Source organism: Urocampus carinirostris, chromosome 7 (genome assembly GCF_059441175.1).
Source record: "Urocampus carinirostris isolate Australia breed hairy pipefish chromosome 7, RoL_Ucar_1.0, whole genome shotgun sequence".
NCBI classification, from domain to species: domain Eukaryota; kingdom Metazoa; phylum Chordata; class Actinopteri; order Syngnathiformes; family Syngnathidae; genus Urocampus; species Urocampus carinirostris.
Window position 1 is genome coordinate 44,622,442 of NC_142355.1, and position 12,514 is coordinate 44,634,955.

At 42.9% G+C, this 12,514-nt stretch overlaps 2 pseudogenes; one reads left to right on the top strand and one right to left on the bottom strand.

Annotated features, from left to right (window-relative positions):
* Window positions 1–7,103: 7,103 nt before the first annotated feature.
* Window positions 7,104–7,249, bottom strand: LOC148363423 (U2 spliceosomal RNA; annotated as a pseudogene).
* A 3,568-nt stretch (window positions 7,250–10,817) lies between these two features.
* Window positions 10,818–10,937, top strand: LOC148363424 (U2 spliceosomal RNA; annotated as a pseudogene).
* The last annotated feature ends 1,577 nt before the right edge of the window (window positions 10,938–12,514 follow it).

The following is a 12,514-nucleotide window of genomic DNA, read 5'->3' on the forward strand; positions in this document are numbered from 1 at the left end:
TTTATTATAATGTGTTTCCAACCAATTTTGAGATGTCATCTTATCCTTTATCTGTATTGTAACTCACTATGTAACGGGAATTACATCTCAGAGATACATTTATTTTTATGTATGTCTTTACGGTTCTCTTGTCCATATAAGGTGCTGAAATCAGGCCCAGGCTTCCAGCGTTTCCTGGGCAGCTGCGGTCTGAGTTAGGCCATACAGTCTTCCAGTAAGCTGGCAGCGCCATTTAATTTGCCACCATGCTCCTGTTTTCTTTCTTTTTTCTTCTTCCCAGCAGAAGAATATCAATGCAGAGAAGCACTGTGCTTTGCTATGAATACGGATTCACACCCGAGGGCATACACATACATCCAAACCTTTGTACAATGTTGAAAGAGATTCTGCAAAATGCAGAAAAAGGAGCAGACTCCTCTCAGATACCTTCTTTAGCACTGTGTGCCACTTAACACGGACGGTCGGGAAACACGAAAACTCTTGATTGTTGTTAATGGATGATTCAGATGTGGCAGGAGAAAAGTATGCAATATTGTACGCTCCATTAACGTTTTGTAATGTATCATAAACAACATTTTAACACCTCAATCTTTAAGTAAGTGATGTTGATTTGAGGATTAGGCCCAATATATGAATTATCATATAATGAAGCATTTTTTAAATACACATAGGTCTAGATATCTGTATTGATTTTAGATGACATAAGTCTCAACTTGAGAGAGCTGACATGTTTGTCCGCCATCTTGCTGTTGCGGTTACCCCCATAAAAGAAAAACCTTGTGAAAAGCAGGGAAAGAAATCAGAAGGAAAATGGAGCTTGTCACTTTAAGTCCCCGGTAGTTTGCATTATTTCCTGTGCTTTGTGGCGCTCTGATTTTGTTGTACTACATCAGGGGTCTCTTAACATCAGCTGAAGTATCCGTGGACCTGTTCTGAATATGACTCACCAGTCATTGTGATTCTCTAGTAAAATTTCTATTTTGGTTGACCTAGTCTATTTAACCCTACTTCCAAAAATTACCCTTGTAATAACATACTTATAATACATTTACAACTTATTAATAATATCATGATAAGTTGTTATTTTAGAAATGCAAACCAAACTGGGTGCCCTTTGCTCTAATTAGTAACAAAAAGTTGCCCTCCGATTGAAAAAGGTTGGAGACCCATATATTACACAGCCTCCCTTTGATGGCTCATAGTGGATCCCTACCCACTGACTTGCCAAATTTGTGGTTTCCCTGTCTATCCTTTTGGGCAAAAGCAATGAAAATAGATAAAAATGATAATAATAAGAAGAAACTATCCATCCATTATCTGCACTGCTTACCCATTACCTCAGAACTGTGCCGCGTACGTGATTAGCACTCAGCTGCTCAAATAATAATCCATCCTTTCATAGTCTGCACTACTTATCCTCATTAGGGTCACGGGGGTGCTGGAGCCCATCCCAGCTGTCTTCGGGCAGTAGGCAGGGGACACCCTGGACTGGTTGCCAGCCTGTCGCCGGGCACACCGAGACAGACAACTAACTCGCTCATTCACACCTAGGGACAATTTGGACTAGGCAATTAACCTGACATACATGGGTTTTTTTGGGATTGAGGGAGGAAACCGGAGAGCCCGGTGAAAACTCACGCAAGCACGGGGAGAACAGGCAAACTCCGCACAGGAAGGCTGTTAGCTGGATTTAAACCTATTACCTCAGAACTGTGCCGCGTACGTGATGAGCACTCAGCTGCTGTAATAATAATGATTACAAAAATTCTCTACACCACTATTCTGTACAACTCTGCTTACTGCTATTGAATTTGATGGTAAGCGTTTGCGTACCGTATTTTCACGACTATAAGGCGCACCTAAAAGCCTTTATTTTTTTCAAAAGCTGACCATGCGCCTTATAATACAGTGCGCCTTATATATGGATCAATATTGAGTCGCAAGGTCTCGAAACTAAGGCAAACAGCCGCCGACTAGATTTTCCCCCGTAGGCGAAGAAGTCCGCGGTGTATGCTAGGATATATATACTGGCGTTTCATTTCCTACCTAATGTGTCAATCATCATTTGAATCGGTCACTATTGGCTAAAGTTATTGGGAGGTAAAGGAGGTGGGTCCTTTTTAGCATTTACAGGCTCACGTAGGCTAAAGCGGGGAAAAACAAAGCCTGGGATTGGCCGAAAAAGATGTGAATTACAAGTTAGGTTGTTCTACGCCCTGGAGAAAATATTTTGTTCTAGTCTGTATTTGTAACAGGAATTATGGGGGTAAACAGACAGCTAGCTACAAGCAACGTCATCCATGCAGATGCTTCTCAGCGGAGTTTTTTTTTTTATGTGTCGGCATTGTTGCGTGTTTTGGAGTGTGTCAATATTTTACATGGTTGGATTTACTACACTCACGAATGTAAGAGGACCATGGTTGTGTATTATTATTGAACGTGATGGGTGCAAGACGACTTTGGTGAGCTACCCCGGCTTTATATTTTTCCAGTATCTTGTTTCAGACTGATCTTAATGTTTCCGTGATGAGTCTATTTTTCAATTCAATTTAATCCAAAGTGTTGATTATCATATGCACAGTAAAGAACCATGTTTCCCTGCAAAATGAAATTCTTACTTTGCTGTCCACACAGATGTCAGCGAAAAAGAAAACAGAAACTAAGAAATGGTTGGCATTTCTTGAATCCCAAGAGTTTAACCTACCTAATGATATGAGGAATGACGCATTTGAGTGATTGGTTACATTGTACAGAGACAGTGTTCGTACGTGTCTGAGACATGTATTTGCTTCTTTGAAAGACGTCGAAATCTTAAGGGGTTGATAAGTTTGACTGACTGCTTTGTTTACTTTCCCACTGTAGCGCCTTATAGTCCGGTGCACCTTATGTATGGAAAATATAGGACAAAAATATTTTTTGGGGGGGTGCGCCTTATAACCAGGTGCGCCTTATAGTCGTGAAAATACGTAACCATTATCCTGGCGTGATTTAAAAAATGGGTAATCTGCCCTCATTATTAAAAAACAGCCATTGCAATGCAACAGCAGGATTGCCCTCAACCAATGTTGTGTACATGGCATGTTAAGCTCTGATAATTTTACCATTAATCGGGGTGGGCAGGATTAAAAAGCCAGACGGGCCGTAGTTTGCCCATTCTTTATCTAGTGCACATATGTCAAACTTGTCGCCACCCTAACCATATCATGTGATCAGCAATGTGGGAGCACAATGCAGGCCGGAAGATCACCTGGACCGAACTTTGGAAAGTGGAGCCAAACCAAATTCCTGGTCAAATCAGTGTATGATCTCCTCTCAAGCCCTGCCAACCTGTTTACCTGGGGCCTGATGGAATCATCTGTGTCAGCTTTGTCAGAAAAAATTGATCCTTAGAACACATCCTCAGCTGTTGCTCAAAGTCCTTGAGAGATGGCAGGTATAGATTGCGCCACGACCAAGTCCTTCGAGCAATAGCAGACACAATCTTCACTGCACTGGCATCAACATCAGCAAGCAGCATCATCAAACCCGGAATACAATTTCCCTTGTCCGAGCAGGAGAGAAACCTCAACTCTCCAAGAAGACCCATGGGGGTCTGCTCACAACTGCAAGGGACTGGCAGCTCCTGGTGGACATACGAAGCAGATGTGATTTCCACACATCATTGCAGCTACAACATCCCAGACAGACATGGTGCTAATGTCTGAAGCCAGCAAGCAGGTTGTGCTTTTTAAGATGACAGTTCCTTGGGATGGGAAATTAATGGCTCAGTGCCACTACCCCCCAGTATTTCCATATTGATGGCAACTAGTGGTATTGAGAAATAGATGATCCCAAAAATGTCCACGAAGATTTTATATATAATATATATATATATATATATATATATATATATATATATATATATATATATATATATATATATATATATATACATATACATATACATACATATATATATAATCTTACAGTCTGGAAATAACAGTGCAAAGCAAGTACTTAAGTCAAACTAGAAGTACATCTAAGTTGTAGCCACCCACACACTTTTCCCACTAAGTGTGGCGTGATCCTCAATGCTGTTTGTTCATGACATATTTGATGGTTGTTTGAATGGTAAAACCTGGCAAAGACTTTAGAAAAAGTTGAATGGTTCATTATCTTTAACTTGGTTCCTTTACGTCGCCAAATAACTAAGACAGCATATTCTTCATTACGTTTACATGCCAGATTTATCAGAATTTAAATTTTGTTAACAGTCCGATTGATTACTCGTGCATGTATATCCATCCAAATAGTCTGGCTGCTTTAGGGTGGATGCTCAATTCCTCCTTCAAAGATATTTTTTCTCTTCTTTAGTGCCGCAAATTTCTATTTTGTTTTCTGTCCTCACATAGAAAATGCCACCGTTTTATCAATACATATACAGTGAAGAAAATAAGTATTTTAACACCCTGCTATATTGCTATTTCTCCCAATTGGAAATCATGGAGGGGTCTGAAATGTTCATCGTAGGTGCATATCCAATGTGAGAGAGATAAACTAAAAAGAAAAATCCAGAAATCACAATGCATTAGTTTTTAACAATTAATTTGTGTGATACAGCTGCAAATAAGTATTTGAACACCTGTGTATCATCTAGAATTCTGACCCTAAAAGACCTGTTAGTCCGCCCATTAGAAGTCCCCCTGCAATCAATGTATCATCCTGAATCACTTGTTTGAGGTCGTTAGCTGCATAAAGACACCTGTCCAACCCATACAATCAGTAAGACTTTAACTTGGGACGGAGACCAAAGAGCTGTCCAAAGAAACCAGGGACAAAATTGTACACCTCCACAAGGCTGGAAAGGGCGACAGAGCAATTGCCAAGTAGATGGGTAGAAAAAGATCCACTGTTGGAGCAATCATTAGAAAATGGAAGAAGCTAAACATGACAGTCAATCTCAATCGGAGTGGAGCCCGATGCAAGATATCACCTCGTGGGGTCTCAATGATTCTTAGAAAGGTGAGGAATCAGTCCCGAACTACACGACAGGAGTTTGTCAATGACTTGAAAAGAGCTAGGACCACCGTTTCCAAAGTTACTGTAGGTAATACGTCATGGTTTGAAATCATGCACGGCACGAAAGGTTCCCCTGCTTCAACCAGCACATGTCAGGCCTGTCTTAAGTTTGTCTATGACCATTTGGATGTCATTGGAGAAAGTGGTCAGATCCGACCAAAATAGAACTTTTTCGTCATAATTCTACTAAGCGTGTTTGGAGGAAGAAGAATGCAGAGTAGAATCAGAAGAACACCATCCCTACAGTGAAGCATGGGGGTGGTAGCATCTGCTTTGGGGGTGTTTTTCTGTACATGGGACAGGACGAGTGCACTGCATTAAAGATAGGATGACTGGAGCAGTGTATTGCGAGATTTTGGGGAATATATTCCTTCCCTCAGTCAGAGCAAGTTGTGTCGTGGCTGGGTCTTCCAACACAACAACGCCCGATGCACACAGCCAGGAAAACCAATGAGTGGCTCCGTAAGAAGCATATCAAGGTTCTAGCATGGCCCAGCAAGTCTCCAAACCTGAACCCATTCGAAAATCTTTGGAGGGAGCTCAAACTCTGTGTTTCTCAGCGACAGCCCAGAAACCTGACTGATCTAGAGAATATCTGTGTGGAGGAGAAGGCCAATGTCCCTCCTGCAGTGTGTGCAAACCTGGTGAAAACTACAGGTTTGACCTCTGTAATAGCAAACAACGGCTTCTGTACCAAATATTAACATTAATTTTCTCAGGTGTTCAAATACTTATTTGCAGCTATATCACACAAATATATCGTTAAAAAAATCATGAATTGTGATTTCTGGATTTTTCCTTTGGGTTTATCCCTCTCACAGTGGACATGCACCTACAATGAAAATTTCAAACGCTCCATGATTTTTAAGTTGGAGAAATACCAAAGTAGCAGGGTGTTTAAATATTTATTTTCTTCACTGTATATTGTTAGGGGCCGGTCACACAGACATTTGCGGCTGAATCACGGCTAAAATTTTGCGTTTTTTTTTTTGCCCGTGGTTGCCCGGGATGGAAAATGCGCAAAATTTGACAACCCGCCGTTCGTCTGTGGTATGGCCGGAAAAAAGACGCCGGCGACTGTTCCGCTTCCTCATCGCGTCATTTCTGCGTCATTTTCTCGTGTGGACCATGGGTATAAAAGCTCCCGAGCCGGTGTTGTGCCCAAATCCGACTCCTACGCAACACCCCCCCCCCCACACACCCTCGGGTGAACGCGCATTCTGCTGCGATCGCTTTTGACCTTTTCATCCGTGTTAACAAATGCATTTTGTAGAATACGATCGCACTTTATTGTTTAAATAAACGCGTTATATAGACTAGGATCTCCCAATTATTATAATTAGCTCGCTTTATTGTTTAAATAAGCGTTTAATATAGAATACGATCGCTTCTGATGAAAGCGCAGCAGAATGCGCATTCACGCGAGGGGGGAAGGAATTACCGTTCGAATACGTTCACAACAAAAATAAAGACGGAATGGATTATGTTGTATTACATTCCCAACGAATGCAAGACGAAGTGGATTTGGTTATATGTTCGCCATTGCATTCCCTATAAGTGAGATAAAACGAGGTAAAAATGGTTGGAGAAGCGGGGAAATGCAAATCTCGGCAGGGATGTATTTCTCGGGCTGTAGAATTCATAAACGCTCTAGACACATTCCCGTGAATATCAAGATTTCAAGCTATGGCATCATATTTATTTTATTATCTTGAAAAGAAATGTCAAGAAATAGATATGGGTTAAGACGAGATCACTACGCTGACGGGGAGGGGTTTATTGAAGGTAATTGCTTTATCTAGTTTGCTAATTATTCATTATCGATCAGTTCACAACACGTTACAAGGCTTAGGAGCCGGAACTCTTACTCTCGGCCAAAAGGGGTTTTGGGGTTTTTAAGGGTTATTGTTCTATCTTCGTTATTCATTATCCATTATCCGTTATCGGTCAGTTCATTATACGCTACAAAGCCTAGGAGCCGGGACACTTACTCTCAGCCAAAAGGCTAAGCTAAGGTCCTAGCCCTAAAGCCTTGTTGCGATGATTGCGAATGCACCGTTCCCGGAGGTACTGCAATACCGGGCCGATGCGTGGAGTGGACAGGGCAAGCTCTTATTCCATCTCCGGAATGCAAAAATCAAGGCCAGAAAAGGCCAAGCTAAGGACTCAGCATCAAGGCCAAGCTAAGGACTTAGCATCAAAGCCTTGCGGCCAAGCTAAGGACCTAGCATCAAAGGCTTGCTACCGCCAGAAGTTTCTGGCCGTGAAGCAGATTTTTTTGGTTTGAACAAATTTATTGACACTAAAAACAGAAAACAATCATGACAATCTCAACAGCAATTAAGCACATTCACAATATTATATTCCAATAATGTATTACGTTTTTAACAGCAAACACAAAGTGAGGTTTGAACAAACCTTCTCGAAAATCAAACATACTCACAATCTCATTATACAACATCTTTGTTAGTGTCATCAGATCCGTCCAGGCCAAAGTCGATTGTCCTCGGTCTGAACAAATCCACTGACACCAAAAGCAGCAAAACACAGCCATCAAGCATATTCACAATTTTTTTATATCTGACAATATGACGTGACGATATGACGTTTTAACATTTTTTCCTGACATTTTCAACATCAATTAAACAATTTCAGAGTTATTTTCTTTTAACAGTAGTTAACCAGCGTGTAAAAGGCAATACTATTGTGCAAGGGCATAGCTCTGCTATCCCACCCTCCCAAGCAGCATTCTTCCAGTCCTCTGTGTGGGTCCTCTCCCTTCTGCGTGGGTCCTCTCCCTTCTGGGTTCCACAACCCAGGCAGTTGCTGCCGGGACTCCCACAGTGTAGCTCCGGCTCCCCCCTCCGGGTGGGTGCAGACGAGTCTTCTTTATGGCTGCGTCCTAGGCCCGCCGCTCGCAGATTGTATGGTATCTGCAGCCATTTGGAGCACAGCCACGGGGGGATCTGCCTGCACCTCCATACCAGCAGGTTTCTGGAGGTCCAGATGGCGTCCTTGATGGCGGCGAGAGTGAGCCAGTCCCTGGCAAAGTCGTTCCGAGGCCTCCTCGACCGACTCACCCCGTAAAGCACGTACTGTGCATCAGGGACCTCTCCTGCTGGCAAGTCCGGGAACTTTCCTAGTTGTTCGGCCATTGTCCACAAGACCTGGGCAGCGCTGCACTCACAAAAAAGGTGCTTCACCGACTCCTGGGCGCCACAGCCAGGTCGAGGGCACGTCGAAGCCGCTGACATTCCTCGGTGGTGCATTACAGCTCTGACTGGGAGAACTTCATGAGCCACCATCCATGACAAGTCTCGTAGTCTGTTTGGGAGGGCAGGATGATTGACGTTGCTCCAAACCGTTGTGGATTCGCCAAACGCAAGCCCCCGCACAGGGCTTACTGTTGCTTGCACTTGCACAATAGCAATAAGGGCCCTGTGGTTTTGTAAAGTGTGACATTCTTGTGTTTCCAAATCAAACTTCTTCAAAAAATCCCGAATAAAGAGATGTGTTGGTGGCAAGTTAAACGAAACTGGAATCAAACGATTGTCTGGTACAAGCTTTAGCTTCCGCAAATATGAGCCCATCCAAAACCGGGTCATTGCTTGACTTTTCGGGTTGTTGGGTGGGCCCACAGCGTTTTGGAAGTGGAGAGAGACATATTTGCTTCCCAGGAAAAGCTGGAGGTCAGGCACTCCCTTCCCCCCTTTTTCCTTTTTCTTTTTCATTGTATCTCTTTTTATCCTTTCCCACTTTGAGCCCCAGACAAAGCGAAAGATGGCTCGGTCCAGTTGTAACAGCACGTTTCTTTTAGGCATAAAAATTAAACTGATTGACAAAAGCATTGGGAGGATGATCGCTTTGATGATTAGGACCTTCCCCTCTATTGTCAGTTTTCTTAGTGACCAAAAAACAAGTTTTTGCTTAACTTTCCTTGTCACGTCATCCCAGTTGGTCTCGCCTCCTCCATCCGCATTGAATTTTATCCCTAGGATTTTCTGGTCTGTCTTTAACACCGTCAGCGGGAGTCCTGCCTTTTCTGTCTCTTTCCACATTCCATAAAACTTCACTTGTGATTTTTCTCTATTTAGCCTTGACCCAGACGCCAAGCTAAGGACCTAGCATCAAAGCTTTGCTACGACCATTGATAATGCACCGAAAGATTTATTCGAAATGAAGAGAAACTACGCTGACGGTGATCCATGTTCACCCCCTTGACGTCACGAGCACAATGGTGTGCTCGGCAAATCGCGCTGTATATATGCGGAGAAAGGCGTTTGACTGTCACACGCGTAACACGCTAATTTCACGTAATAACACCGCGATACAGGCGCAGAACATGCTATTACCATGCTCCGCCCACGATTACCCGCTGAAATTTCCCGTCCTACCCATGTGTAACTACGCCCTGGCCGCGGCCAGAGCACGTCGTTCCGCGTCATTTCCGCGTCATTACCTCGTGTTGACCACGTGTGCGGCACGCGGTTTAACACATGCTCAAACTTTTGAGCAGCTCAAAAGTTTTGAACGCGGCCAACCACGTGAAAATTTCCGACCGCGAGTAAAGCACTGCTCTATCTCGTCTATATGGCGGTCTCAAAACGTCCAACAGCGCCTAACGACATCTGCTTCACGGCCAGAAGTTTACGGCCGCGGTCCAGCCTCGATAAACTCGTAAAAGGCTGTGTCCACGCGCTCTCAAGAATTGAACAGCGCAAATTTTTTTCGCGCTGCCACCCGCGCGCGAATTTCCGACCTCGTGTTATGCACTGCCTAAACTTGTCTGAATGGCGATCTCAATGCGTCCTATAGCGTCCGCCTCAAAGTCAGAAATTTCTGACCGTGATTCAGCCGCAAATGTCTGTGTGACCGGCCCCTAAGTCCAGTGTTTTGGTCAACCACATTCAAGCACATTTTGGATTGGTTGCTTTTACAAAAAATTGGCTACGATACCCAAAAACATGTGATATCTAATCAATGTATGCACACATTACAAAATGTTTGCACGATCAACCTTGGCTTTAAGTGCAGTTGGCTGGCAACCAGTCCTCGGGGTCTTCTGTTGACCATCCAAAGTCGTTCGGTGTCAAGTGTAATAATCAATTAAACAAGATAAAAACAAGCAAGTAACAGATCCCAAATAAAAACTAAGTAAAGTTAAAAAAGGGGGGCGTTATGTGAAGCAGATTATCATGAATAGACAAGTCTGAAGAGGTAGGTTATGAGTCCAGATTTGAAGGTGGACAGGGGGGCTGAATTCCGTAGGTCAGGATGTAATAAGTTCCATGAGTACATGGTTCACGGATCCTTTAACCGCCAGAGACATCGGGGCACCACTTATTGTGGTGTTTCTTGGGGAAGTACAACCTGGCGGCGCCTATCCCCTCTAGAGGCCTTTTTCTTGGGTAGGAGTTAGCTCCCAACATAAAACAGACAGTACTGGTTTCCATGGTTAGCAGAAGCCGGAGAAGCATCCTTCTCACTCAGATAAAGCACCTTTACGATCTGGTCGCTGTTGTTTTTGGTGTAAAGCTTCATCCTGCTCTTCAATGAATATGCGCAGCAGTTATTCAAGAGACATCGCAAGGCCGAGAGAAACCATTTGAAATGGTCTTAGTCCATTTGCAGGCCCTGCTGGTTGTATTTGTCCATGCGAGCCAAAAGCCTGTTGGTTAGGATTCAGCGCTGACTTTGATGCTAGGTCCTTAGCTTGGCCTTGTTGTTTTTGGACTGTGGCTTTGATGCTATGTCAGTCCTTAGCTTGGCCTTTGCCATGATCTTTGATTTTTGCAATCCGGAGATGGAATAAGAGCTTGCTCTGTCCACTCCACGCATCGGCCCGGTATTGCAGTACCTCCGGGAACGGTGCATTCGCAATGATCGCAGCAAGGCTTTAGGGCTAGGACCTTAGCTTGGCCTTTTGGCTGAGAGTAAGTGTCCCGGCTCTTAGGCTTTGTAGCGTATTATGAACTGACCGATAACGGATAATGGATAATGAATAACGAAGATAGAACAATAACCCTTAAAACCCCCCCTGTGTTAACAACAAACATTTTGACAATGTCCATTGTTGCACTTAAAAAAGTAAAAAATAAATCTTATTTTTACTCTGCTTGTCTGTGTCACGGACCAGGACAGGAAACAGGAATGGAGGACCCAATTGCGTAACGTACTCACAGAGAGGAGGAATGCGCGCACACTTGATCCGGGGATCGATGGTCTCGGAAGTGGATTGAAATATGAACAAAAGAGCTGTCAAAATCAAACAGATCAGGCCAAAAATAAAACAGAATCAAAACACAGGCAAATTCACCAAACTAGGCATTTCACACAGAGTTTAACAGGAGTCTTGCAGAAGTTTCACAGACGCCCTGACACCAGGCACTTCGCAAGACAGCGTTTAAGTAGTCCAGCAGCAATCTGTCAACGCATTTCAGCCGGTGTCCATGGGCGGGGCCAATTGGGCGCCGTGGCAACCGTGACTGAACCTGGCGCCACACGGCTGGGACCAATTGGGCGCCATGGCAACCGTGACGTCTGAGTTTCAAGCTGTTATTTGTATTGAAGTGGTTTGTGTTGTTTTTTTTTTTTTTTTTTGTACGAACATATGAAGAACATCCTCCCTCATTGTAAGCATTGCACTGAAATGTGCTCACATTTACGTTTTTCAATAGCCAAAAGACTTAAACCAACAATGAGCTTCTTAGGCTGTACTTTACCTCTGTTTGCCACTCCCCGCGTGAACCAGGAAATCATTTATGGGGCCACACGTGATTGGGTCAAGTGCTGCTCCAGCTTTCCTAAAAAAACTGTACGATCTCATGGCATTTCCTCTTACACAGATCAAACAATCATGCATTTACTCATATCCTAAATGTAAACTCTAAAATGAATGTACAGTTTTAAAGAAGCATTTGAGTCCTGGGTGATCAACCTAAACAAGTTATTTTTATTTTATTTGTTCTATTTTCTTGAAACAATAGTGGGTAAACCGTGTAATACCCATTATGTTGCCAGACATAGATTTGGACTCAATCGTTATCGGGAATTTAATTTGAAACTGCACCCAAAAAAGGCCATTATGACCCCTCAAATGGGTGCCAAAAAAACAACAGGATGTTTTCTTAATATGATGTAAACTTCACTGATTTGCATTGAATTAATTATGAATGTACGTTAAATAAAATTCACTCCTATTAAAGATGAGAAGTTATGTTATTTGAATATTATATTATTAAACCTGTTTTTTTGGTTTGGTTTGAACAAATTTATTGACACTAATAACAGAAAACAATCATGACAATCTCAACAGCAATTAAGCACATTCACAATATTATATTTCAATATGACGTTTTTAACAGCAAACACAATGTGAAGTTTGAACAACCTTTCTCGAAAATCTTAATTTTTTGGTTTGAACAAATTTATTGACACTAATAACAGAAAACAATCA